Source organism: Petaurus breviceps, unplaced genomic scaffold, assembly GCF_028583685.1.
Source record: "Petaurus breviceps papuanus isolate PSGF00001 unplaced genomic scaffold, PetGlider_PUasm1.0 90760, whole genome shotgun sequence".
NCBI lineage: Eukaryota > Metazoa > Chordata > Mammalia > Diprotodontia > Petauridae > Petaurus > Petaurus breviceps.
The window spans coordinates 7,842,688-7,868,558 of NW_027187338.1; the positions used below are offsets into that span (position 1 = coordinate 7,842,688).

The 25,871-nt window shown below is 37.7% G+C and overlaps 1 long non-coding RNA gene across 1 annotated transcript in view; it reads left to right on the plus strand.

Moving 5' to 3' along the window:
* The window catches only part of LOC138146268 (uncharacterized), a 40,926-nt gene that overhangs the window by 4,130 nt on the left and 10,925 nt on the right, over positions 1-25,871 (plus strand). The window contains exons 3-4 of the long non-coding RNA XR_011164442.1: positions 3,965-4,213; positions 14,089-14,212. This is a non-coding gene — a long non-coding RNA (uncharacterized lncRNA). The remainder of the gene's footprint in view (positions 1-3,964; positions 4,214-14,088; positions 14,213-25,871) is intronic.

Below are 25,871 nucleotides of genomic sequence, written 5' to 3' on the forward strand. Positions count from 1 at the left end.
CCACCTAGCTTCCCCTTATATAGTGTTTTAATGTTGGTAAAGAACTTTACCTACATTACCAATCCTGTGAAGTTGGCACACAGGTCTCTCTACTTTATTGATGAAGAAACTTCAGCTCAAATTTCCAGAGTTACCCAAACTCATATAGCTAGCATCTGGGACAGCACTTGAACCCAGGTCATTCCTGCCTCCAAGTCCAGTACTCTGCTCACTATGCTTGACTTGCACAATTCAGCTTGTATGGAGCTTAGAACCTAATTCAGTGGTGGGGAGGAAGGCATATAAGTATACAAATAATTAGGGCAAAAGAATGTGCTAGCAGAAGTTTCAGAGAGGCTTCCTGGAGGAAAGGGCACCAGAGTGAAGGCATAGAGGGACTGGAAGGGAAGGAGACAGAAAGGCTACCTTGTAGTCAGGGCCAAAGCTAAAGCTTCCCCTCCCCTCTTGCCAGGAATTCACACTCTCCTTACCTCCTACTTGGCAAGTCATCTTCCTTTAAGATACAACTCAGGTACCACCTTCAGTCAATCAAATTTATTAAGTGCCTACTAGGTGCTAAGCCTACCCTGCTAAGCACTCATTATCTCCTGCAGAAAGTCTTTCCTGATTCCCCTGAGTGTATTATTCTTTGTGTATGTATGTACATACATTTATGCATACTGTATGCTAAATATATTTTTATATGTACTTGTTTTCTCTCCCATTAAGAATATAAACTCATTTCATGTAAGGATTGTTTCACTGTACATGTATCCCATAGCCTGGCACATAGCAGACAATAAATACTTGTTGATTAAATATTTAATTAATTTTGTACTTGTTTTATATGTAGTGTGTGTGTATATATTTTTGTTGTTGTTGAGTCATGTCTTGACTCTCTGTGACCACATTTTGGTTTTCTTGGCAAAGATACTAGAGTGGTTTGTCATTTCCTTCTCCATCTCATTTTATAGATAATATATCATTATATAGATATAAAGTTATACATTTATATAGAAACTGAGGCAAACAGGGTTAAGTGACTTGCCCAGGATCACACAACTAGCAGGTGTATGAGTCCAGATTAGAACTCTTGAAGATGAATCTTCCTGACTCCAGGCAGAGCACTCTATCCACTGTGCCAATAGCCAATGGAAAAAGGGCACTCCCAACATTGTTTGCCAACAGAGAATGTCCACTCACACTGCAGTTCTCCAGTCTCCCAGAAGCAGGTCCATGTGGATCTTCCATGTGGATGACAACATCCCTGGTAATCTAGGCACTCACTAAGCCCTCATTACACTTATATATGTATATATTTTCAACCTCAATAGAATATAAGCTCCTTGAGGGCCAGGACTGTTTCACTTGTCTTTGTATCTCTGACTGGCACATAGTAGGTGCTTAATTAATTCTTGTGCATTGCTTCTTGACTAACTGGAGTTATAAATTAGCAATAGTCCAGTTTGGTTGAAATGGATATTACATGAAAAGGAGAAGCATGAAATAAAGCTTGCTGGTTAGCTCACAACCAGATTGTAGAAAGTTGTGGATGCTAGTTTAAGGAAGTAGATAGGGGCAGATAGGTGGTGCAGTGGATAGAGCACTGGCCTTGGAGTCAGGAGGACCTGAGTTCAAATCCAGCCTCAGACACTTAGCACTTACTAGCTGTGTGACCTTGGGCAAGTCACTTAGCCTCACAACAAGATGAAAAGAAGATTCTTAACCTTAATTTAAGAAGATTATTGGTCCTGGCCATTGGGTAAAGGGGGCACTAGAGAAACATCTATCTAGAGTTCTTAGCTATTTTGTGTGTTCTTGACCCCTTTGGCTATCTGGTAAAGCCCTTGGACCAATTCCCAGAATAATGTTTTTAAACATAAAAAATAAAGCAGATGTGATTACAAAGAAAGCCAATTATATTGGAATACAATTATCAAAATATTTTTTAAAGGACAAATTTATGGGATGCCAGGTTAAGTACCCCTAAACTAGTCATGGTTTAAGAGAATCAGTGATGGCCCCTTAGGACTATATAAAAATGCAAACCATTCAACTCTAGGTAGAGTGAGGCTTTCCAATTCTGGCTCTACATTTGAATCTCTTTTTTCTTTGTCCTGTCATTGATCATTCTTTGCCCAGTCTCAACCCTGGATACTCACAAAATTGCCCTCCTTTGCTATTACTTATGTGCTGCTGAATAAAAATGGAGAAAATCATGGAATTCTGCTGAGTCCATTACAGATTTGTGTTCTATAATCCTAACTGGTCTCTCACTGCATCAAGGCAATCGTTTTACACTTTCAAGAGTGACTCACTATCTCACTCACCACAGGCTTTTTCAAACCTTTTCATTCCTCAAATCATCCAGGCCTCCCCCTCTCCTATCCCTTTCAGCCAAGAACTTTGCCTCATATTTAACTGGGAAAAAAATGAGGTCATTCATCTAGAGCTCTCTTTTCTCTCATCTCATATTGCCCATATGTCTCCCCCCACCATCTTCTTTACTACTGTTTCAAATGCAGAGGTGGCTGTTCTCCTTGCCCAGGCAAAACCCTCTATCTGTATCTTTGATCCCATCGCTTTCTATCTTCTCTAGTAGCTTGCTCCCACTATTATCCTCTCTCTCTCTCTCTCTAATATTTAGTCTTTCCTTATCTACTGGCTCCTTCTCAGATGCTTACAAACATACACCTGTCCTCCTCATCCTTAAAAAAATGTTCACTTGATCCAGCCATCACTTCTAGTTATGGTCCTATTTCTAACAAATTCCTTGAGAAAGCCATCTACAGCAGATGCCTCCTTTTCCTCTCTTCTGGGTTGCTTCTAAACCCTCTGTGATCTGCCTTCCAACTTCATCATTCAAATGAAACTGCTCTCTCCAAAGTTATCGGTGATTAACAGTTCTAATGGCCTTTTTTCAATCCTTACCATTCTTAACTTCTCTGTAGCCTTCTATAGCCTTTGTTGATCACCATCTCCTTCTGGATAATTTCTCTGTTCTTTCTAGGTTCTTCTGCTAATTTGATTGCTCCTTCTCAGTCTATTCTGCTTAATGTTCTTCCGAATCACACCCATTTATTTACCTTGAGTTTCCCCAAGGTTTTATCCTGGACCTTTTTCTCTTCTCTCTCTATGCTTCTCACTTGATGTTATCATCAATTTCCTTGAATTTTACTATCATATTTATCCAGATCTACAAAACCATCCCTAATCTCTCTCCTCAACCCCAGTCCCACATCATCAACTACTTTTTTTTGCAATATATCCCAAAGAAAAGTCATTCTTTCCTCCCTAAGCCTCTTCCTTCCATACTTCTTTATTACTATTGAGGGTTCCATCATCCTCTCAGTCACCCACTCCCTTTAGTATCTTTAGTATCATCCTCAATTCCTCACCCTACATATCTAATTTGCTATCAGATCTTTTCCATTTTACCTTCACGTTATCTCTCATAAATTTATCCTCTCTCCACTTACACAGTCTTTATACAGGCCGTTGTCTCCTCTTACCTACATGATTATAAAAGCCTTTTAACTTCTCCCTGCCTCAATTCTCTTCCCACTTCAATTCATCCTCTATTCAGCTACCAAAGTGATTTTCCTACAGTACAACTCTGATCATGTAACTCCCTCCTCAGCTTTCTAGCTTCTTCTTACCTCTAGGACCAGTGTCTTGTTTGGAAAAGAGCAAAAAGATCACTGTTACTGGGTTGCAGAGTAAGTAGGAGGGAGTAAAGTATAAGAAGAATGGAAAAGTAGTGGGAGAGCAAATCATGAAGGATTTTAAAGGCCAAACAGAAGATTTTGTCATTGTTTTTTTGCCTTTCTTTGTAACTCAAGCACTTGGTACAATGACTGATGAATAATAAGAGTTTAATTGTTAACTTGTAGAAGAAGTCAACTTTTTATCTCTTGCTGAGGAGGAGGGGATTTTCTTTTCCTTCTTCCCCTTTCCCTCATTGATCACCACTCTACTTGCTCAGAAGGAAACATCAAATTCAGAAATTGAAGAGCAACTTTAAGAAGGTTTAAAGCCCAGTTGAGAGAGAGGCTGACCCTCAAGGCTGAAAGCAGCTTCAAGAAGCATAACTCCTGGCAGCAGAGAAAAGAGCTGCCTTTGGAGTCGAGAGAGGGCTAGCCCTGGCAATCAAAAGTGGAGCTTTGTGAGAAGACTTTGAGACCCAGAAGTACCAGAGGAGTGATTAACTTTGGCCATAATATGCTCCTGACAGGTGTGTCTCAATACTATTGTATAATGAGTTGTTGCTTACTCTTTCCATAAATGCTGTGTGTGTGTAAGTGGGAAAATGTGTCTCACATTTCTAAAGGTTGTTTTATAGCTATTGTTTTTTATTCTTAGTAAATACTTTTGCTAAGAGCTAATTGTGTCCATTGGCTGATTGTCAAGGCTAAGCATATGGGTGGAGACTTATGAACTGCAGGATGATCTAGTGTCAAAATCAAATAGAAACATGTAGACCACATGTTGATTTAGACAATCACATATTTACATTATCTATGTTTTATTGTATTTTTGTTTTGTTAAATATTTCCCAGTGATATTTTGGTTTGTCTCAGCTGCCCTTGGAAGTATTATGGGCCACATGCCGAATGTTTGACACTTCTAGTCTCTAGAGCAAGGGTCAGAAAACTTTTTATGTAAAGCACCTTATGGTAAAAAAAAAAAATTTGTGGGAAAACAGGCAAAATCAAGGATATTTTGTAGGTACTTATTTAATACAGGTAGCTAGGTGGTACAACAGATAGAGCACTGGGCTTGGAATCAGGAAGACTAATCCCCCTAAGTTCAAATCTGGCCTCAGAACAGTTCAACAAGCTGGGTGACCCTGGGCAAGTCACTTAACTTTTTGCCTTAGTTCCTCATCTCTGTCTCTAAAATGAGCTGGAGAAGGAAATGACAAATAGCTCCAGTATCTTTGCCAAGAAAACCCAGAATGGGGTCATAAAGAGTCAGACATAACTAAAATGACTGAACAGCATTAACAACTTATATAACAAGAAAACAAATTTTCACAAATTTTTTAATTCATGAAATTTAAAATATAATAATAATAATAGTAACTGAGTATATATTCTTTGTAATACAAATCTACTAATGGAAAGAATGCAATTCTTTCTTGAGGGAGAGGATATAATTTCATTTAATTGGGATACTAAGTTGTGTTCCTTATCAGTTATATGTTTTTCAATCATTTATATATGTATATACATATATATATACACACATATTCTTATCAAAATTGATTGCAGATATTTGTCTGTTCTGTAATGTGATTTCACATTTCATCTTTGAAAATGTCTTCATGCTAAATACTGATATCAATCCATGAGCATATGATTTTAATTGAGTATATTCATAGCCTAGAACGCATTTGTAGGGTCTATTAGATTCTTCTCTTGATACTTACCTTTTTGAAGATTTATCACTTCCAGTTGAAAGATATGTGGAATTTCCTCAACTATCCAGTTAAATTTTCTTTCCATTTGCATCAAGGCCTGAAAAACATCGTGAAACTGTAGTTTGAGCTTAGAAGATACATCCTCTGTGAATTTGAGGAAGAATGGAGCTCTTGCTTCTTGTTTTAACTTTTTTTAAAAGCTTTTATTATTTTATTTTCCCTCACTTACATGTAAAAACAACTTTTTAAATTTGTTTTTAAAACTTTGAGATCTAAAGTCTCTCTTTTCCTCTGTCCCCACCTCCCTCATTGAGAAGGCAAGCAGTTTCATATAGGTTATACATGTTAATCATGCAAAACATATTCATAATAGTCATGTTGTGAAAGAACACATAAACAAGAAAAAAACTCAAGAAAAATAAATGAAGTTTAAAAAAAGATATGCTTCAATCTGTATTCAGACACCATCAGTTCTTTCTCTGGGCATGGATAGCATTTTTCATCCTAAATTCTTCAGAGTTGTCTTTGTATTGCTGAGAATAGCTAAGTCATTCACGGCTGATCATCTTACAATATTGCTGCTACTTTGTACGTGGTATATTTCACTTTGTTTCAGCTCATGCAAGTCTTTCCAGGTTTTCCTGAGAGCATCCTGTTCATCATTTCTTATAGTACAATAGTATTCCATCCTAATCACATACAACAATTTGTTAAGCCATTCCTCAATTGATGGGCATCCCCTCAACTTCTAATTCTTTGCCCCCGGAAAAGAGCTGCTATAAATATTTTTGTACATATAGATCCTTTTCCTTTTCCTTTTTTTTTTAAATACAGACCTAGTAATGGCATTTCTAGGTCAAAGGGTATGCACAATTTTATAGCCTTTGGGGATAGTTCCAAATTACTCTACCGAATGGTTGAATCAATTCACAACTCCACCAAGGGTGCATTAAAGTCTCATTTTTTCCAATTCCCCTCCAACATTTGTCACTTATCTTTTATGGCATGGGAAGTGTATAAGCCAGCTCGATATCACTTGTGTTTCCAACAGCATTAGTTGTTTAATTCATCTTACTCCAGTATAAGTTTCACATCTAAGTGCTATTTTGCTTTGGCGTTTTAGGTTGAATTCAATAAGAAACATTTTCAATTCTGTAACAAAAACTAATTTCCAAAATCATTCAGTATTTAAAAATATAGCGATTGAGAGGGGTTCTTCTCACTTAGAAAAATTTCAGTTTTAATCTTGAGTTTTTAAAAATAGTAATAAAACTTTTTCCCTGTCTTTTTTTTTGTTTTGACATATTGTTCAGCCATTTTTTTGTCATATCCAACTCTCTGTGACCCCATTTGAGATTTTTCTTGGCAGAGATACTAGAATGGTTTGCCTTTTCCTTCTTCAGCCCATTTTATAGATAAGAAAACTGAGGCAAATAGGATTAAGTGACTTGCCCAGGATCACACAGCTATTAAGTATCTGGGGTCAGATTTAAATTCATGAAGATGAGCCTTCCAAACTTTGGGCCCAGTGCTTTATCTGCTATACCACCTACCTGCCCTATTTTGTCATAATGGGTGTACAGTGGTCATAAAAAAAAATTAAAAATTTGTGGTGAGGCGATACACATAGCACTCTAAATGCCGTGTTGTTATAACTGTGTCACTGCCATGTGTAGTGCACTGAGCAATGAGAAGTGATACTTCCATATAAAGTCTCTGTCACAACTACCCAATTTAGCTGTTGTAGGGAGAACTAAGCCACAGACAAAACAAATTGAGTACATGAATTAATGAAAGAAATAAATGAATGAACATGGCTGTTTTCTAGTAAATTCATTCACGGACACTGGAATTTGAATTTCATATAATTTTCATGTCACAAAATATTGTTCCTCTTTGGATTATTTTTTCCCCAACAATTTAAAAATGTAAAAGCCAGTCTTAGCTCACAAACCATACAATACCAGGCATCAACCCAGATTGGGACCATAGATTGTAGTTTGCTGTCCCTTGCTTTAGGGCCTTAAAAGTGGTAGAAGCCCTGAAGAAGGATTTTTTTGTTGTATGTTTACAGAAATCCTGGAAGAGGGTCTTGCTAATGTTTTCAGGGGTCCTAGGACGGTTCTGCAGACAGAGAATGAATTAATGAGGACACTGGCAATGTATCTTGTGGCCTAGTTAAGTTTTGTCTCCCCAGGAATAGAGACTGCTGAGAACTTGCCTCGGGTCATGATGAAGAAAAGACCTCTCTTTAGGTATTAAATGCTGTGATGATATCTTGACCTTGTTGTAACTCAGGGGTAGATGGCCTTTGTGCTTTCTACTGCCCCTTTTGAGAAGGCGCTTGGTGTTAACTGATGATAATTGTAATTCAGTTGTGATTCTGGGGTGGGAAACTTTTGACTTTTTTGTGTTCTGTGACTGACCAAATGAATGCACTTTGTTTATGATTGGAAACTAATCTCCATTTGAGAAGAGGGTCTTTCGGATTGACTAAATGAATGTACTGCCCAGGGGTAGAGTAGTACTTGGAAATTATTGAATTATACTTGGTGAATGAAGTATTTTGAATTATGCTGTATTTTGATTTTCTCTGTTCTTAATTTGTCACTGAATAAAATGGAGAGCAGCTGTGCTGGTATTTTTAACTTATGGAAGTTGCCCTTGCTTGGCATTATAGGGTCATGACCAGACACTGTCAGTTCTTTCTCTAGAGGTGAGTAGCATTTTTCATCATGAGTCCTTTGGTATTGTCTTGGATCATTATATTGCTGAGAATAGCTAAGTCATTCATAGCTGATCATCATACAGCATTGTTACTGTGTACAACATTTTCCTGGTTCTGTTCATTTCACTCTGCATCACACACAGTTCACGTAAGTCTTTCCAAGGTTTTCTGAAATCTACCTGCTCATCATTTCTTTCTTTTTTAAAAAATTTTAAGTAATTTATTTTTAGTTTAGAACATTCAGTTCCACAGGATTTTGAGTTTTAAATTTTCTCCCTCTCTGCCCAAGATGGCATGCAATCTAATGTAAACTCTACATATACACTCATATTGCCACGTTAGTCATGTTGTAAAGAAGAATTATAACCAATGGAATGAATCACAAGAAAGAAGAAATAAAACAACAAAAAAAGGAGAGTAAATAGTATGCTTTGATTTGCATTTAGACTCCATAATTCTTTCTCTGGATGTGGATAGCCTTTTCCATCATGAGTCTTTTGGAGCTGTCTTAGAACCTTGCATTGCTGAGAAGAGGCAAGTCTAGCAAAGCTAGTCATCACAGAGTGTGACTGTAAATGTGTACAGTGTTCTCCTGGTTCTGCTCCCCTCACTCAGCTTCAGTTCATATGTCTCCAGGTTTTTCTGAAGTCTGCCTGCTCATCATTTCTTATCCACTCATCATTTCTTATAGAACAATTGTATTCTATTACATTAATATACCACAACTTGTTCAATCATTCCCCAGCTAATGGGCATCTGCTCCATTTCCAATTCTTTGCCACCATGAAAAGAGCTGATATAAATATCCTTGTGCAAATAACTCCTTTTTCCCCTTCCCTTTTCAAAAAAAATCTCTTTGGGATACATACCTAGCAGTGGTATTGTTGGATCAAAAGGTATGAACAGTCCTTTGTAGTCTTTCAGATTCTTGAAGGCACATAACATATCCTCTACTTAATCTTGTCGTCACCAAGTTAAACATCTCTGGTTCTGGTAATTGATTCTTCTTAATCTCCAGTTCTTTCCCTACTATGTTGCCCTTCCTCTTGATTGTCTCCAATTTATCAATTATTTTCCTGAAATGTGGCACCCAGACATGAGCAGAACACTGTGGGTAGGATCTGACCAGTACAAAGGACAATGGGACCAGCAGCTCCTGTGTTCGGGGGACTGTGCCTCAATGTGGCCTAAACTCATATAATCCATGTGGTCATGAAGAGTTGAATGTGACTGAATGACAACCACAACCACCACCACCACCATCACCACCACCTCACCTTGAAGGTCAGTATAGGGTAGTAGAAAGAGAACTGGTCTCAGGGTCAGCAGGATCTGGGCTTAAGCCCCTACCTCTTACTTATGCTGGGCAGGTCATTTAAATTCTCAGTATTCTAGGCGATTCTCTAAGATTGCAAGGTATAGAAAAGGTGCTGATCTGTCCTAGTAGAGATTCCTCACCTGACAGTTTTGTATACTAATGAAATCAAGGTCCAGTCCCTATCCCTTAAGTTCACATTAGCTTTTCTGGATGTCTTTCTGTCAGGTAAATTGTAGAGAGGATTCTTTTTGAGATCTGGGATGGATTCAATGGCTTCTGATTTCCTTCCAACTCTTCAATTTCATGATTCTTCAAGTATCCATCAAGCATCTTTTTACATCTCTAAAGTATGTTGGGTGGTATGGAAGAGATCAAGAATGGAAGTTGAGGCAAACTGCCAATTTGTTTTGTTTTTAAATTTAAATTTTCTTTTTCAATTAACAACAATCTATTTTCTCCTCTTCCTACCTTATCCCTTACCCCACTTAAAAAAAAAAACAACACAAAAATCCTTGCAAGAAAATATGCAGTGTCAAATAAAACAAATTCCCCCATTGTCCATGTCTGAAAAAAAAAGGTATGTCTCATTCTTCATCTTGAAGCCATAATGGAGAAACTTTCTATCAAACATCATGTTACATCATACATCTTCTGGAATCATGGTTGGTCATTACACTGATCAGAATTTTTTCAAGTAATTTTCAAAGTTGTTTGTCTTTATGCTGTCATTATTGTATCAATTGTTTTGCTGGCTCTGCTCACTTCACTCTGCATCCATACAAGTCTTCCTAGTTTCAATGAAATGTCATTCATAAAGTGCAATAGTATTCCATCACATTCATATGCCATAAGGGGAGCTACTGTTTCAGACCCTCTTGTAGCCCATAAGGAAGAATACGTTGGTGTAGATATGACCTGACAGTAATCTAGAAAGGCAATGTCCACACCATCTTGGTGATGGAGAAGAGGACTGATGAAAAGTTATAGCCAGAAACATTATTTGCAGTGGGTAGGAAGCCAAAGTGCCAGGTACCAAACTGGAGGACTACTGACCCAAAGGGCTAGAGATAAAAGACAGGATCAATGAGAAGCTGAGTACCAGGATCCAGTCTAGGACAGAGATGAGGAACCTATGGCCTTGAGTACACTTGTGGCCTTCTAGGTCCTCAGGTGCAGTGCTATAACTGAATCCAAACCTTACAGAACAAATACTTTTATTAAATTATTATGCTCTAGGAGATGAATGAAGAGAGGTGGTATGGGAGTTAGGTTGAAATTGAGAATAGCAAAGGTGGGGTCTGACTTCAACAAAGAGTTCATATCATGTGTTGTTCTGGTTGTTTGAGAGAAGTGGTGGATATTGGCACATCCTTATGCCCAGCCCAAAAGATCATCCTGCCTTCCAGTCTCTTCTACACTGCCTACAGTTGGACAGCTCCCACTGTCTCAGCAGCATTATTCTATGTGACTTTTAGCCAGCCTGAAGGAAGGTTGGAGATAAGATGGAGAGCACTGCAGTTTCCAAAATCCATCTTTTCTTTTCCAAAAAGGGGCCAACATTTTCCATCACCATTCCTATGGTATTTCTATTTTCCACCATTCCCCAAAGAACACACAAATCCCTAGCAATCACATTTACAAGTTCTTTCAATGACCTGCAATGCTAGGCATCTGGTCTTTGTAATAGTAATGAAATTTAAAGATCCCCCTGTATTGGCTTGGTTTTCAAATTGATTGTGTTAAAACCCAGAGCTTGTGAATCCCACTTGTGGGATGGACTTGTTGATGTGAAAAGAGAGGGCTGAACTGGTAGGAACTGGTGACGTGAATTTAGAGAGACACAAGTAGAGAGAGGCAGAAGAATTTTTTGGAAGCAGCATCATGGAGGCAGAAACAAAGAGGATTGCTGAGGGCCAGTTTGAACTGCCTAGGACTTTTGAGAGTTGCCACCCAGAGCTGCCAAGGACTGAGGAAACATGACTATTATGCTGGTACTTTGTCTGTCTGTTTTGATGTTGTTTTGCTAGATTCGTCCACTGGTGAAGGACAATCCTGTTGTTGCAGAGGTTCTGGAACCTTGCTGTTGGTTCAGAGCTGCTGAGACTGTTCTGCAGACAGAGAGTGAATTGAGCCCACTGGTAAAGGCCAATGCTGCTGTTGCAGAGGTTCTGGAACCTTGCTGTTGGTTCAGAAACCCTGAAGAAGGATTTTCTTGTTGTATGTTTACAGAAATCCTGGAAGAGGGTTTTGCTAATGTTTTCAGGAGTCCTAGGACTGTTCTGTAGACAGAGAATGAATTAATGAAGACACTGGCAATGTATCTTGTGGTCTTGCTAAGCTTTGTCTCCCTAGGAACAAAGATTGCTGAGAACATGCCTCAGGTCAAGATGAAGAAAAGAAAAGACCCCTCTTTGGGTATTAAATGCTGTGCTTAAGCTTGTTATAACTCTGGGATAGATTCAGTTGTGATCCAAGGGTGGGAAACTTTTGACTTTTTTGTGCTCTGTGATTGAACAAATGAATGTACTTTACTTATGATTGGAAACTAATCTCTATTTGAGAAGAGGGGCTTTGTGATGGACTAAATCAAGGTATTGCCTAGGGGTGGAGAAGTATTTTAGAAGAGGGACTTTGTGATTGATTAAATGAATGTACGGCCAGGGGTGGAGTAGTACTTGGTTGAATTACACTTGGTGAATGCGAAATACAGAATTATACTATTTTTTTTAAATTTTCTCTGTTCTTAATTTGTCACTGAATAAAATGGAGAGCAGCTATGTTGGTATTTTGAACCTTGGGAAGTTGCCTTATACCTCACTTATCTTGGGTTGGCAAGGCCCTCTTTACTCTGTTCTACCCTTTCTGGAAAGTAGCTTTAGAAGGGTAGGTAGGTATTGTAGTGGATAGAGCATTGGGCCTGGAATCATGAAGACTTGAGTTCAAATCCAACCTCAGACACTTACTAGCTATGTGACCCTGGGCAAGTCACTTAACTTCTTTCTGCATCAGTTTCCTAATCTGTCAGATGGAGATAATAAGAGCAACTACCTCCCAAACCTGGGAGCAAACCTAATAGCAAATGCTGTTAGGATTAGATGAAATAATATTGGCAAAGCACTTTGAAAACTTTAAATCACTATATCAATCTCCACCCCCATTTACTTGGGCCATTGGGACCTGGAGTGATTTTGTGGTAGAACCTGAGGAAGCAGGAAAAATCCAGGTCTGCAAGCCTGGGAGTGGAAGGGAAGAGTGCAAGGAAGGCATTTGGGATGGGAGGAAGAGAAAGGGCACTGGGCAGGAAGTCAGGCTGTCTGGGGTCTAGCTTCAATTCTGCCGCTAACTCAATATAGGACCATAGGCAGGTAGATCCCTGCCTCTCTCTGGGTCTCAGTTTAATCTATAAAAAGAGGGGTTTGGACTAGATGGTCTATAATTAGATACCTACCACTTCTGTGATTCTGGGAAAACCTGGCTTTTAGTCTTGGCTCTGCTCTTCATTATGAAACCTTAGGCAAATTCCTACTCCCTCAGGTCTTCCATTTCTATCTCTGGCCAATGTGGGAGTTAGATTAAATGGTCTCTACAGCCTTGGATTCAGTCAGCCACCCAGAAAGTATCCAAGGTTGTGTCTTCAGCAAGAACAAGAGCAAAGTACATCCTTGATTTGTCTGAGTTGACATTTAATCCTGAGCTGAGAGGGTTGGACTGGAACAGCGATTCTTAATGTGTGTGTGTGTGTGTGTGTGTGTGTGTGTGTGTTTAACTTCTTTGGAAGTAAACATGAACAAATAATCATAAGGGACAAAACTAGAATAAATTACTTAGATTCTATAATGGGAAGATGATACATGTCACTTCTGAACCCTCTACATCATAAGGGATTGTAGAGGGAGTCTTAACTGGACAAAAGACCTGGGACTTGTTCTGTTATCTCTTTATGATCTTAAAAGAAAATTGGAAAAGGAGGGGAAAGATTAGGGAAAATTTTCTCACATAATTAGTATGGCAAGTAGAAGTCTATACAAACAAGGAGCAAAGGGTGGGGGAAGTGGCTGACACTTCACTTTCCTCTGAACTGATCAAAGGAAGAAAGAACACATACACATACAGAGTTGAGTAGAAATACATTTCATTCAATATGGATGTAAGAAGGAAAAGGAGAATTAGAGGAAGGGGTAGATTAAGGGAGGGAATATTCCTAAACTATCACACTCTAACTAAAGATGCACAAAAATATTTATGGCTTTTTGTGGTGGCAAAGAATTGGAAACTGAGGAGGTGCCCACCAATTGGGGAATGACTGAATATAAATGTGATGTAATAACTTTGTGCTGTAAGAAGAAACCTGGAAAGACTTGTATGAAATGATGCAGAGTGAAGTGAGCAGAATCAGGAGAGAAATTTGTACATCAACATTGTAAACAAACAAACTTTGAAAGACTTAGGAACACTGATCAGTTTAATGACCAACCATGATTCCAGAGGACCTAGGATGAAACAGGATGAAATCTCCTGATAAAGGGGTGATGGACTCATAGTGTTCACTGAGACATTTTTTGGACACAACTAGTTTGGGGAATTTGTTTTGTTTTAACTATATGTGTTCATAATAGGGGTTTTATTTTTCTTTCTTGATAGGAGCATAGGAAGGAGAAGGCAGAGTTTCATGGAATGTCATTTATTGAAATAAAAAAAATTTAAGAAAAAGAGAAACATGGTTAATGAGGTTGCATCCTCCCAGGCATACTACCAGACTATTTGGGTAAGTTCCTATCACCTCTGCTTCCTTCAGAATAACTTATGAAATTTCCTAGACAAAGTAAACAATTTGACAAAATATGGATTTGGGAAAAAGGTTCACAGCTAAGGAGTTGTAGTGACCACCTGGTTCAGTATGTTAGCATTATAGATGATTAAGTTCACTCATCACACTTGAGTTTGAGATGGTCTTTTGAAGAGGAGACCTGGATTGAAGGACATATATGGGGCGGCCAGGTAGTACAGTGAGTAAGAGCACCGGCCCCAGAGTCAGGATGACCTGAGATTGAATCCTGTCTCAGATACTTAGCACTGCACCCAGAAATAACTGGCCGTGTAACCTTGAGCAAGTTACTTAACCCCAATTGCTTTAAAAAAAATAAAAGGACATATATAGACATTTTTCTTTCTTTTTTTTTTTGGAGGGCAATTGGGGTTAAGTGACTTGCCCAAAGTCACATGGCTAGTTTTTGTGTTAAGTGTCTGAGGCAGGATTTGAACTCAGGTCCTTCCTCCTGACTCCAGGGCTGGTGTTCTATTTACTGCGCCACCTAGCCACCTGCAAATAGGCAATTTTCAGAGGAAAAATCCAAGCTATCAACAGATATATGAAAAAATGCTCTAAATCATTAATAACTAGAGAAATGAAAATTAAAACAACTCTGAGGTGCCACTTTGTACCCATTTGTACCCATCAGATGGTTGATGACCAAAAAAAAAAACAACAAAGGAAAATGATTTGAGGGAATATGGGAAAACAGGTTTACTAATGCATAGTTGGTGAAATTGTGAACTAGTCCAACTCTTCTGGAAATCAATTTGGAACTATGCTCAAAGAGCTATGAAACTGTAAATGAAAACTATAAATCCTTTGACTCAGTAATTCTACTACTAGGTTTATATCCCAAAGAGATCAAAGAAAAAGGGAAAGAACCCATGTGTACAAAAATATTTATAACATCTTGTTTTGTGGTGGCAAAGAAATGGAAACTGAGGAGATGCCCATCAATTGGGGAATGCCTGAACAAGTTATAGATGTGCGTGTGTGTGTGTGTGTGTGTGTGTGTGTGTGTGTGATGGAATACTATTGTGCTGTAAGAAAGGATGAAGGGGATGGTTTCAGAAAAACCTGGGAAGACTTATATTAACTGATTCAGAGTGAACTGAGAAGAAGTAGAACAATTTCTACTATAAGAGCAATATTATAAATTTTGAAAGACTTGGTAATGTTGATTGATACAGTGACCAACCACAGTTCCAAAGAACTCATCCTGAAGCATGCTGTCTACCTCAAGATAGAGAGCTGATGGACTCAAAAGTGCAAATTGAAGCATATTTTCTTCTCTTTCTTTTTGGACATGGCTAATAAGGAGTTTATTTTGCATAATTATACGTATTTGCAATGGGTTTTGTTTTTCTTGCCTTATCATTGGGTAGAGAAGGGAGAGGAAGGAAGAAGATAATTCAGAACTTAAAATAAAGTTGAATTAAAAAAAAAAGACCTGGGACCTTCGACAGAGAAATATGGGGAGAAGAAAAGCAGATATGATTACTGCTTCTATTCCTCTTGCAACTGGTATACCAGACACAGTCTGATGGATTGTGTTACCTGGAAACAGTTCTATTCATCCATTACTCCAATCACACTCCCTGCTCCCAAGAGAGACAGAGCTGAGATCTAAAGGAGAAGAGACTTGGACACAACCTTTTGGTGGTATTGTGAATCATGTATACAATGAAAGTCCCTGGGCAAGATGGAACCTAGAGAACAAGAGTGTGACTTTCTGTGAATTCAATATGAGTCAATTGCATTCTTATCGTGTTCCATTCCTCCATTTGATGCTTGGTTAGCCTGAGTATTTGCGTGGAAGTTGAGAGCCCTTTTCTTTTTTGATTAAAACCTACACAAGGGCTAAATTCTGATTTTCCCAAAGGAAAGATTGAGTAAGGAGACTAAGACATAGTTACTTGTTAAGAAACCTCTAAAGTTGAGTCTGGCAGGTCATAACTCACATTTTAAAATTTTCCAGTTCAGAAATTCCATTTATTATAGTTAAGTTTGGGATGTAACCTTCCAAATGATTGCCTAGAAAGATGCTTTCATAAAAAAGTTTTTAAAAGTAGACAATACCATTTGACTATACGGGTAAACAAATTTATTGTAAGATAGGATAACTATGAAATAAACAATAAATTTGTTTACCTGTATAGTCAAATAATATTGTCTACTTTAAAAATTTTTTTTTATGGGGCGGCCAGGTAGCACAGCAAGTAAGAGCACTGGCTCCAGTGTTGAGAAGACCTGGAGATTGAATCCCGGGCTCAGCCACTTAGCACCCACCCAGAAACACCTGGCCGTGTAACCTTGAGCAAGTTACTTAACCCCAATTGCTTTAAAAAAAAACTTTTTTTATAAAAGCATCTTTCTAGGCAATTATTTGGAAGGTTACATCCCAAACAACTACAATAAATCGAATTTCTGAGCTGGAAAATTTTAAAATATTCTTCTAATTTTATTATTTAGTCATTTCAGTTACGTCCTAATCTTCATGACCTCATCTAGGGTTTTTCATGGAGTGAAAATTTTGCCATTTCCTTGTCCAGCTCATTTTGCAGATGAAGAAACTGGGGCAAACAGGGTTAAGTGACTCACCCAAGATCACAGGGCTAGTAAGTATCTGAGGCTGTATTTGAACTCAAATCCTCCTGATTCCAGGGCTGGTGCTCTATCTACTGCGCTACCTAGTCTGATCTTTAATATTAAGGTCATGTATCCATTTAGAATGTATTTTGGAGTATTGTATAAGGTGTTAGTCTAAACTGAACTTCTGCTAGATTGCTTTCCAGATTTCCCAGCAGTTTTTATCAAATAGGGAGTTTTTCCCTAAGTCATTTATGCTTTCTATTCTATCAAACCCTGGGCTTATTGAGTTCTATTGTTTCTGAATCTCCTTTGTCTAATCTACTTCACTGCTCTCTGTCTATATTCCTAACCAGTACCAGATGGTTTTGTTAACTGCTTCTTTATAATCTAGTTTGAGGTCTGGAAGTGCTATTCTCCCTTTGTTCTTTCTTTTCATCATTTCCCTTGATATTCTAGATCTTTTGTTTTTCTAAATAAATTTTGTTACTATTTTTCAAGTTTGGTAACCTATTACCTTGGTAATTTGATTGACATAGCATTAAAAGTACAAACTGATTTTGGTAATATTGTCATTTTTATTATATTGACCTGACCTTTTTCTAACATGTATATAACACTTTAAGGTTTGCAAAGCACTTCACAAATGTTATCCCATTTGATCCCCATAACAACCCTGGGAGGTAGGTGCTATCACAAAGCTCACTTTTCCAAATGAGGAAAGTGAGGCAGACAGAAGTAAAGAGATCTGGCCAGGGTCACAGAGCTAATAAGTGATGAAGGTGAGATGTGAATTCAGGATGTCTTGACTCCAGGTCCAGAGCTCTCTCTACTGCACCACTTAGCTGTTGATTCTACTTCAGTTAGATATAAATTAAGATTTCTTCCCCCAAAAACCACTCATGCATTTTTTGGTTAAGAGTGGATGTGATTTTGCTTTACATGTTACAGTCCAAGAGATTCCTTCCACTATGACAATAGTTACTGTTCCGTTCTCTGCATTTTCTCCTTTGGGAAAATTAGAATTCTTTTGTAGCTTTTCTACTTCTATAACTTTTGTATGTTTTCTCAAACAGGATACTGATAAAAATGGTGGAAATAAAATACCTTTGGGAGAGGTGGAGATTTGACACTGAATTCTTCATTTTTCAAAGAGTTAGTCAGAAAGACAAATGCATTACTTGTCTTGACCTCACTACCCTGATGTAAGAGACTAGGAATTCATTGAATCTCCTTTTTAAAAGCAGCTCCTTTAAGGTCTATAGTTCTTTTGCCTAGAGAATCCTTAACAGAGGACCCTCTTTGTCTACTAAGGAAAACACCCCAGAGCAAGAAGTCTTCATCTAGCAGAGCCAGAAGAGATCTTCTCAGTTAACTACAGATTACTAGTGAAATTTCCCCTTCCCTTTCCAGGAAGCTTTCCTTGATCCTCATGGGTAATAATGATTGTCTTCCTCCTTGGACTTTGACAGAAGTCTAATGCACTGATCATACACTATTATATCTTATAGTTATCTCCATTGGTGTCTCCCCCAGCTATGAGACTGTGAGCACCATGGGGGTAGGGCCTGTGTCCTTTATAAATTATATATCTTCACTATGTGTGTGTGTGTGTGGGGGGTGTTTAGGGAGGGCTAGCACCTCTGATGTGAGTCCTTTTTGGGACTGCTCATTCACCTTTGGTGTCTACTTAGCTCTCAATCCTCATCTCTGGCTCTAAGAAGATGTAGCATGTGCAGCAGCCATACCCCAGTAAAACTGTCTTGGCAGATGGGCTAAACCAGGTCGAGGGTAAGCAACAGGCCTCAAACCTGTCAGTGAGTTAGGGGGACATCTACCTGAAGCATGTGAAGACTTCCCCTGGTGTAATGGATAGGGGAGACAATTTGTTCCACCAATCATGAAAGCAGCTGAAATAGGCATTGTGGAGAGCTTAGAGCTTGATCAGTCATTGAAGATGCCAGGGTCATCCATGGCATCCCAGGCCATAGCCAGTTACCTTATTTTTGTGTTGACTTCCACAACTCAGAAAGAGATTATAAAGCAGACAACTTTGTACAGTTCTGCCCCCACTTAAATCCAGTTCACACATGAGTCAAGACATCACCCTCTGATGTCATTGGTCTTAAAAAAATGAAGAATGAACACAGCAACTATATGAGAAAGAAAAGTAAAGCTAGGTTCTTTTACTTTAATAGTTTGGTACCAACATGGTTCATTGTATTTGACCTGAGTCAAACAACATCTCCACTATCATTTAGCATAGCCATTAAACACAGTACTTGTTCAATGAATCCCCCTCATTTTAGAGATGGTAAACTGAGGTCAAAAAAGATCCAGTGATTTGGCCAAAGAGCCAGGGGCTTATAAGAAATGATCAAAAGAACAGATCCAAAGAAAACAAAGACTTGTATGAACTTGTATGTATACTGAGTGAAATGAGCAGGACCAGGATAACAATTTATACCATGATTACAAACAACTTTGAAAGACTTAAGAACTCTGATCAGTGCAGTAATGAGCCAGGACTCCAGAAGACCAATGATGAATCATGCCTCCTACCTCTTGGCAGACAGGTAAAGGACTAGAGGCAAAGGAGACATACATTTTCAGACATGACCAATGTGTGAATCACTTGCTTGACTAGAAGTATTTGTTACAAGGGAGAGCTTTCATTTTTCTTTTTTGGAGGTGGGGGTGGGGGGAGTGGAAGGGAGGGAGATTTATGAAGGGGAATGGGAGAATACTGATGATAATGCCCCCTAAAAGGAAGAAAAACTATCAATGAAATCTTTTTAAAAACACACATACATGGAAAAGAAAGCACAAGAAAGTTCAGAGACACAAACAAGAAGGGTAGTGTTGATACTGCATTGTTAAATGTCATACCTACTTTTAAAAACTGTAATAGAGATTCAAGATTTCATACATAATCCTCTTTTTTGTTTGTTTTTTTTTAAATATATGGAAACATCCCTGTTTGTCAGTGTTATGTCGAGTTCAAAATTAAAAAAAAATTTTTTTTAAAGGTCAATGGCATGTATAATGGATACCATATTGCTTGCTTTCTCAATGAGTGGAGGAGGGACTGGAAGGAGAGAGAGAATTTGGAATTCAAAATTGGAAAGATGGATGTTATGAATAAATTAATAGAAAAAAAAAAGTCAATGGCAGAGCTGAGACAAAGTCCCAAATCTTCTGTCTCTCAGTCCAGAGCTTGTATCACTTGCAGAGTTACCTCTAACTCTCCACTAGATTGTAAGCTCCTTAAGGGCAAGGATTGTCTCTTTTTGTAGCCCCAGTACTTAGCATAGTACCTGGCACATAGTAGGTTCTTAATAAATGTTCATTGAATTAAATTGAACTGACCTGGTAATTACTGATCCTTCTACCACTTTCCTAACTTGGCTGAGTTAATTTTTAATCCCAAGATCTGGCCCATCCTGATCATGAATAAATGAATGAAATCACTGTGTTCCTGATCATTCAGTAATAAGTACCCCTCTAAGTTGGTTCACCCATGCTGTGAACCATTCCCACCTGCTGCTGAGAATGTGTCTCCCCAACCTCCCCAACACTGCCTCTCCCACATAGAGTCTCATGTTTACAGACGGGGAAACTAAAACACAAAAGGGGAAAAGTCTGCTCAGGTCACACGGCTATAAAATCCAAGCTCTTCTACTTATTAATTGTATGAATTTAAGCAAGTCACAAACTCTCTGAATTTCAGTTGCTTCATTTATAAAATGAGGTAGGTTAAAAGACATGACTTCTTTTTTTAATATAACTTTTATATATTTTGTCCAACTATGTGTAAAAACAATTTATAACAATTACTCATAAAAATTTTGACTTCCAAGTTATCTCCCTCCTTCCCCTCTTCCATCTTTGAGAAGGCAAGCAATTAAATATAGATTATACATGCACAGTCAAATAAAATATTTCCATATTAGCCATGTTGTGAAAGAAAACACAGGCAAAAAAAACAAGAAGAAGAAGCATAAATAAAGTTTAAAAAATTATGCCTCAATCTGCATTCAGATTCCATCATTTTTTCTCCAGAAGTGGATAGCATTTTTTTTTATCATAAGTGCTTCAGAATTGTCTTGGATCATTGCTGAGAAGAGCTCATCACACAATGTTACTGTTACTATGTACAATGTTCTTCTGGTTCTGCTCACTTCACTTTGCATCAATTCATGTAAGTTTTCCCAGGTTTTCTGAAATCTACCTGTTTGTCATTTCTTAAAGCACAATAGTATTCCATCAGAATTGTATATCACAACTTGTTCAGCCTTCCTCAATTGATGCACATCCTTTCAAAGAATTCTCAAAGAATTCCAATTCTTTGTCATCACAAAAAGAGCTGCTATAACTATTTTTATACAAATGGGTATTTTCTTTTCCTTTTTTTTTTTTATCTCATTCAGATACAGACTTAGAAGTGGTTTTGCTAGATCAAAGAGTATAGCCCTTTGGGCATAGTTCCAAATTGCTCTCCAAAATGTTTGGATTAGTTCACAATCGACCAACAATACATTAGTGCCACACCCCCTCCAACGTTTGTCATTTTCCTTTTCTGTCACATTAGCTAATCTGATATGTGTGAGGTGGTACTTTAGAGTTGTTTTAATTTGCATTTCTCTCATCAGTAGTGATTAAGAGCATTTTTTATTTGACTATAGATAGCTTTGGTTTCTTCTAAAAACTGCCTGTTCATATCCTTTTACCACTTATCAATTGGAGAATCACTCATATTCTTACAGATTTGACTCAGTTCTCTGTATATTTGAGAAATAAGGTTTTTATTAGAAAAACTTGCTATGAATTACCCCCCCCCAGTTTTCTGCTTTCCTCTTAATTTTGGCTGTATTGTTTTTGTTTTTGCCCAAACCCTTTAATTTAATGTAGTCAAAATTAACCATTTTACTTCTTGTGACCCTCTCTCTCTTGTTTAGTCATAAATTCTTTCTTTATCCAAAGATCTAGCAGGTAAAATATTCTATGCTCTCCTAATTTACTTATGATATTACCTTTTATGTCTAAATCCCCCCATTTTGACCTTATCTTGGCATATGGTGTGAGATGTTGGTTTTTACCCAGTTTTTGCCAAACTGCTGTCCAGTTTTCCCAGTGATTTTTGTCCAATACTGAGCTCTTGTCCCAAAAGCTTGGATATTTGGCTTTACCAAACACTAGATTACTATGGTCATTTACTACTGTTTATTATATGCCTAATCTATTCCATTGATCCATCACTTTATTTTGTTTTGATATTTGTTTCGATGATTACTGCTTTGTAACATTTTGAGACTTGGTATGGTTAGGCCAGTGAGGTGGTACAGTGGATAGAGTGCTGGCTCTGGAGTCAAGAAGACTTGTCTTTCTGAGTACAAATCTGGCCTTATATTTACTAGTTGTATGATCCTGGGCAAGTCACTTAATTCTGTTTGCCTTAGTTTCCTAATCTCTAAAATGAATTGGAGAAGGAAATGGCAAACAGCTCTAGTATCTTTGCTAAGAAAGCCCTAAACAGGGTCAGGAAGAGACAGACATGACTGAAAAATCACTGAACAACACTTGCTAGGTCACTTTCACATTTTTTTTTTTCATGATTCCCTTGATGTTCTTGACTTTTTGTTCTTCCAGATGAATTTTATTATTTTTTCTAGCTCTACAAAATAATTCTTTGGTAGTTTGATATGACACTCAGTAAGTACATTACTTTATATATAATTGTCATTTTTATTATATTGACTTGGATTACTGTAAAGCCAAGCATAAGCAGCTTTCCAGAGGACTGCTGCTGTGAACAGCTTTCAAGGTTCTTGATTACACAGTATAGTAAACCCTCCATTTATTCAGTAACCAACTAAGACAAAACATTCAAAGAAAGTCAAGGTACAGCATTCACAATGTTACAACTTTTTACTAAAATAGCCACATAGTTTTCACCAAAGTGGTCACATAATTTTGAACAAAGTACATTCATTCTGTAATTCAATCATTTAGTAAGTCTTCAATTCAGTCACCCTTAAGGAGGCAAGCCTCCTTAATTGACACAAAGTACAAAAGGTCAAAGTCCTCCACCCATGGGGCACAATTTCATCAGTCACTACTCAGTATCCTCTTAAGGGGTGGTGGAAAGTACAAGGGCCATCTACCCCTAGGTCACAAGTAAGTTACAATTTCATCAGTCACTACTCAAGACAATCTCATCTTGACTCAAAGCAGGCTTTCAGCTCCCATGGTTCCTTTTCCATGGTCACAGCTCCTGCCCCAAAACTGCCACCTGAGTTCAAAGGCAGACAGCTCCCAGTTCCTTGTCCAGCTCTCTGTGTTGTTCCTGATCCACATTGAAGCTCACGGTGTCCAATCCACCTCAGGTCCTTCACAGTTTCTGTTTCTGGGAAGAGAAAACTTAGAGCCACAGCAATATCTATACACATCAAGCTTAGCAGAATTATAACAGTATTCACACACATGGTCAGCACTATCATCTCAATTCACTTTCTGCCTGTGAAATCAACATAGACCCAAAATAGACAGACAAAGTACCAACACCACAGTCATGCTTCCTTTGGCAGCACTGGCTGGCCCTCAGAAGTCCCCTCCAGCTTGGCTGGTCCTTGGAAGCCCCCAGCAGGAGTTTGGCTGGCTCTCAGAAGAAGCTCTGCCACCACAAGTTTTGTTCTCAAAATCAAAATTACTTTCTCCAGCTCCATTCTCAAAATCAAAATCTTTTTCTCTTGTTCTTAAAATCAAAATCACTTTATCCAACCTCCACATGGCTTGCTCCAAGAAATTGTCTTAGTTCTCAATTCTCATTTCTCTTCTCAGTTCTTCTCAATTCTCAGTTCAGTCTCCAGTCCAGCAGTAGCAGCCCAGCCTTCAAATGCTTGCTGAGAGAAATTTTCTCTCTCTCTCTCCCTGGCAGCAGCTGCTCTGCCTCCATGATGCTTACCCCAAGAAATTCAGACTCTTCCAGCTGGGGCTTTTCATTATATAATGGTATTAGCTCCTCCCTGTTCAGCCCCTTCCTGTTACATCAGCAACAGGGGTTCATACCTTCTGTTCTTTAACAGAGGCTTAATATAATTACCTTGACACTAAGTGCTAAGTACCTGTTAGCTTATCAATACAAAGGAATCTTCAAATTTCATTACTCTTACACTTACCTGTGAGCAATTAATATTTTCCCAATTGTTTAGATCTGACTTTATTTGTGTGAAAAGCGTTTTGTAATTATGTTCATATAGTTCCCGGATATGTCTTGGCAACTAGACTTCCAAGTATTTTATATCATCTGAAGTTACTTTAAATGGAATTTCTCTTTTTATCTCTTGCTGCTGGATTTTGTTGGTAATATATACAAATGTTAATGATTTATGTGGATTTATTTTATATCCTGCAACTTTGCTAAAGTCAATTATTTCAACTAGTTTTTAATTGATTTTCTAGAATTCTCTAAGTATATATGTCATCATCTCATCTACAGAGAATGATAGCTTTGTTTCCTCACTGTCTCTTCTAGTTTCCTTCAATGTCTCTTTCTTCTCTTATTGCCATAGCTAGCATTTCTAGTACAATATTGAATAATAGTAGTGATAATGGGCATAATGCCCATCCTTGTTTCACCCCTGATCTTTTTGGGAAGGCTTCTAGCTAATCCCTGTTACAGATAATGCTTGCTAATGTTTTTAGATAAGTACTAACATCATTTTATGGAAAATTCCATTCATTCCTATGCTTGCCAGTGTTTGTTTTTTTTAGTAAGAATGAGTGTTGTATTCTGTCAAAAGCTTTTTCTGAATTGAGATAATAATATGACTTTTTGTTGTTTTGTTATTGATATTGTCAATTAGGCTGATAGTTTTCCTAATATTGAACCAGCCTTGTATTTCTGGTATAAATCCCTTGCAACATATTGCTGTAATCTCTTTGCTAGTATTTCATTTAAATTTTTTTTGCATCAATATTCATTAGGGAAATTGATCTATATGGTTTTCTTTCTCTGCTTTTGCTCCTTCAGGTTTAGGTATCAGCACCATATTTGTGTTGTAAAAGAAATTTGGTAAGACTCCTTCTTTGGCTATTTTTCTAATAGTTTATATAGCATTGAAATTAATTGCTTTTTTAAATGTTTGGTAGAATTTGCTTGTGAATCCATTTGGTTCTGGGGATTTTTTTTCTTAGGGAGCACATTTTTGGCTTGTTCAATTTATATTTCTTTTTTTAAATTTTTAAATTTTTATTTTTTGCTTTGGGGAGAGGGGAAGGTAGGGCAATTGGGGTTAAGTGACTTGCCCAAGGTCAAAGGGCTAGTTTTGTGTTAAGTGTCTGAGGCTGGATTTGAACTCAGGTCCTTCTGACTCCAGGGCCAGTGCTCTATTTGCTGCACCACTTAGCCACTCCTATTCAATTTATTTTTCTAAGGTAGAATTATTTAAGTTATCTATTTCCTCTTCTGTTAATCTGGTCAATTTTTATTTTTGTAAATATTCATCCATTTCACTTGGATTATCAGATTTATTGGCATATAATTGGGCAAGATAGTTCTTTTTTTTTTTTTTTTAAAGCAATTGGGGTTAAGTAACTTGCTCAAGGTTACATGGCCAGGTGTTTCTGGGTGGGTAATAAGTGTCTAAGCCCGGATTCGATCCACATGTCATCCCAACACTGGAGCCGGTGCTCTTACTCGCTGTGCTACCTGGCTGCCCTGAAGATAGTTCTTAATCATTACTTTAATTTCCTTTTCTTTGGTAATGAATTAACCCTTTTCATTGTTGATACTGGGAAATTAGTTTTCCTTTATCTTTTTTAAAATGAAATTAGTAAATGGTTTACCTATTTTATTGTTTTTTTTCCCCATAAAACCAGCTGCTGGTTTTGTTTACTAGTTCAATGATTTTCTTATTTTCAACTTTATTCATCTCTCCTTTCATTTTCAGAATTTCCAATTTGGTGTTTAACTGGAGATTTTTAACTTGTTCTTTTCCAAGTTGTTTTAGTTTCATGCCCA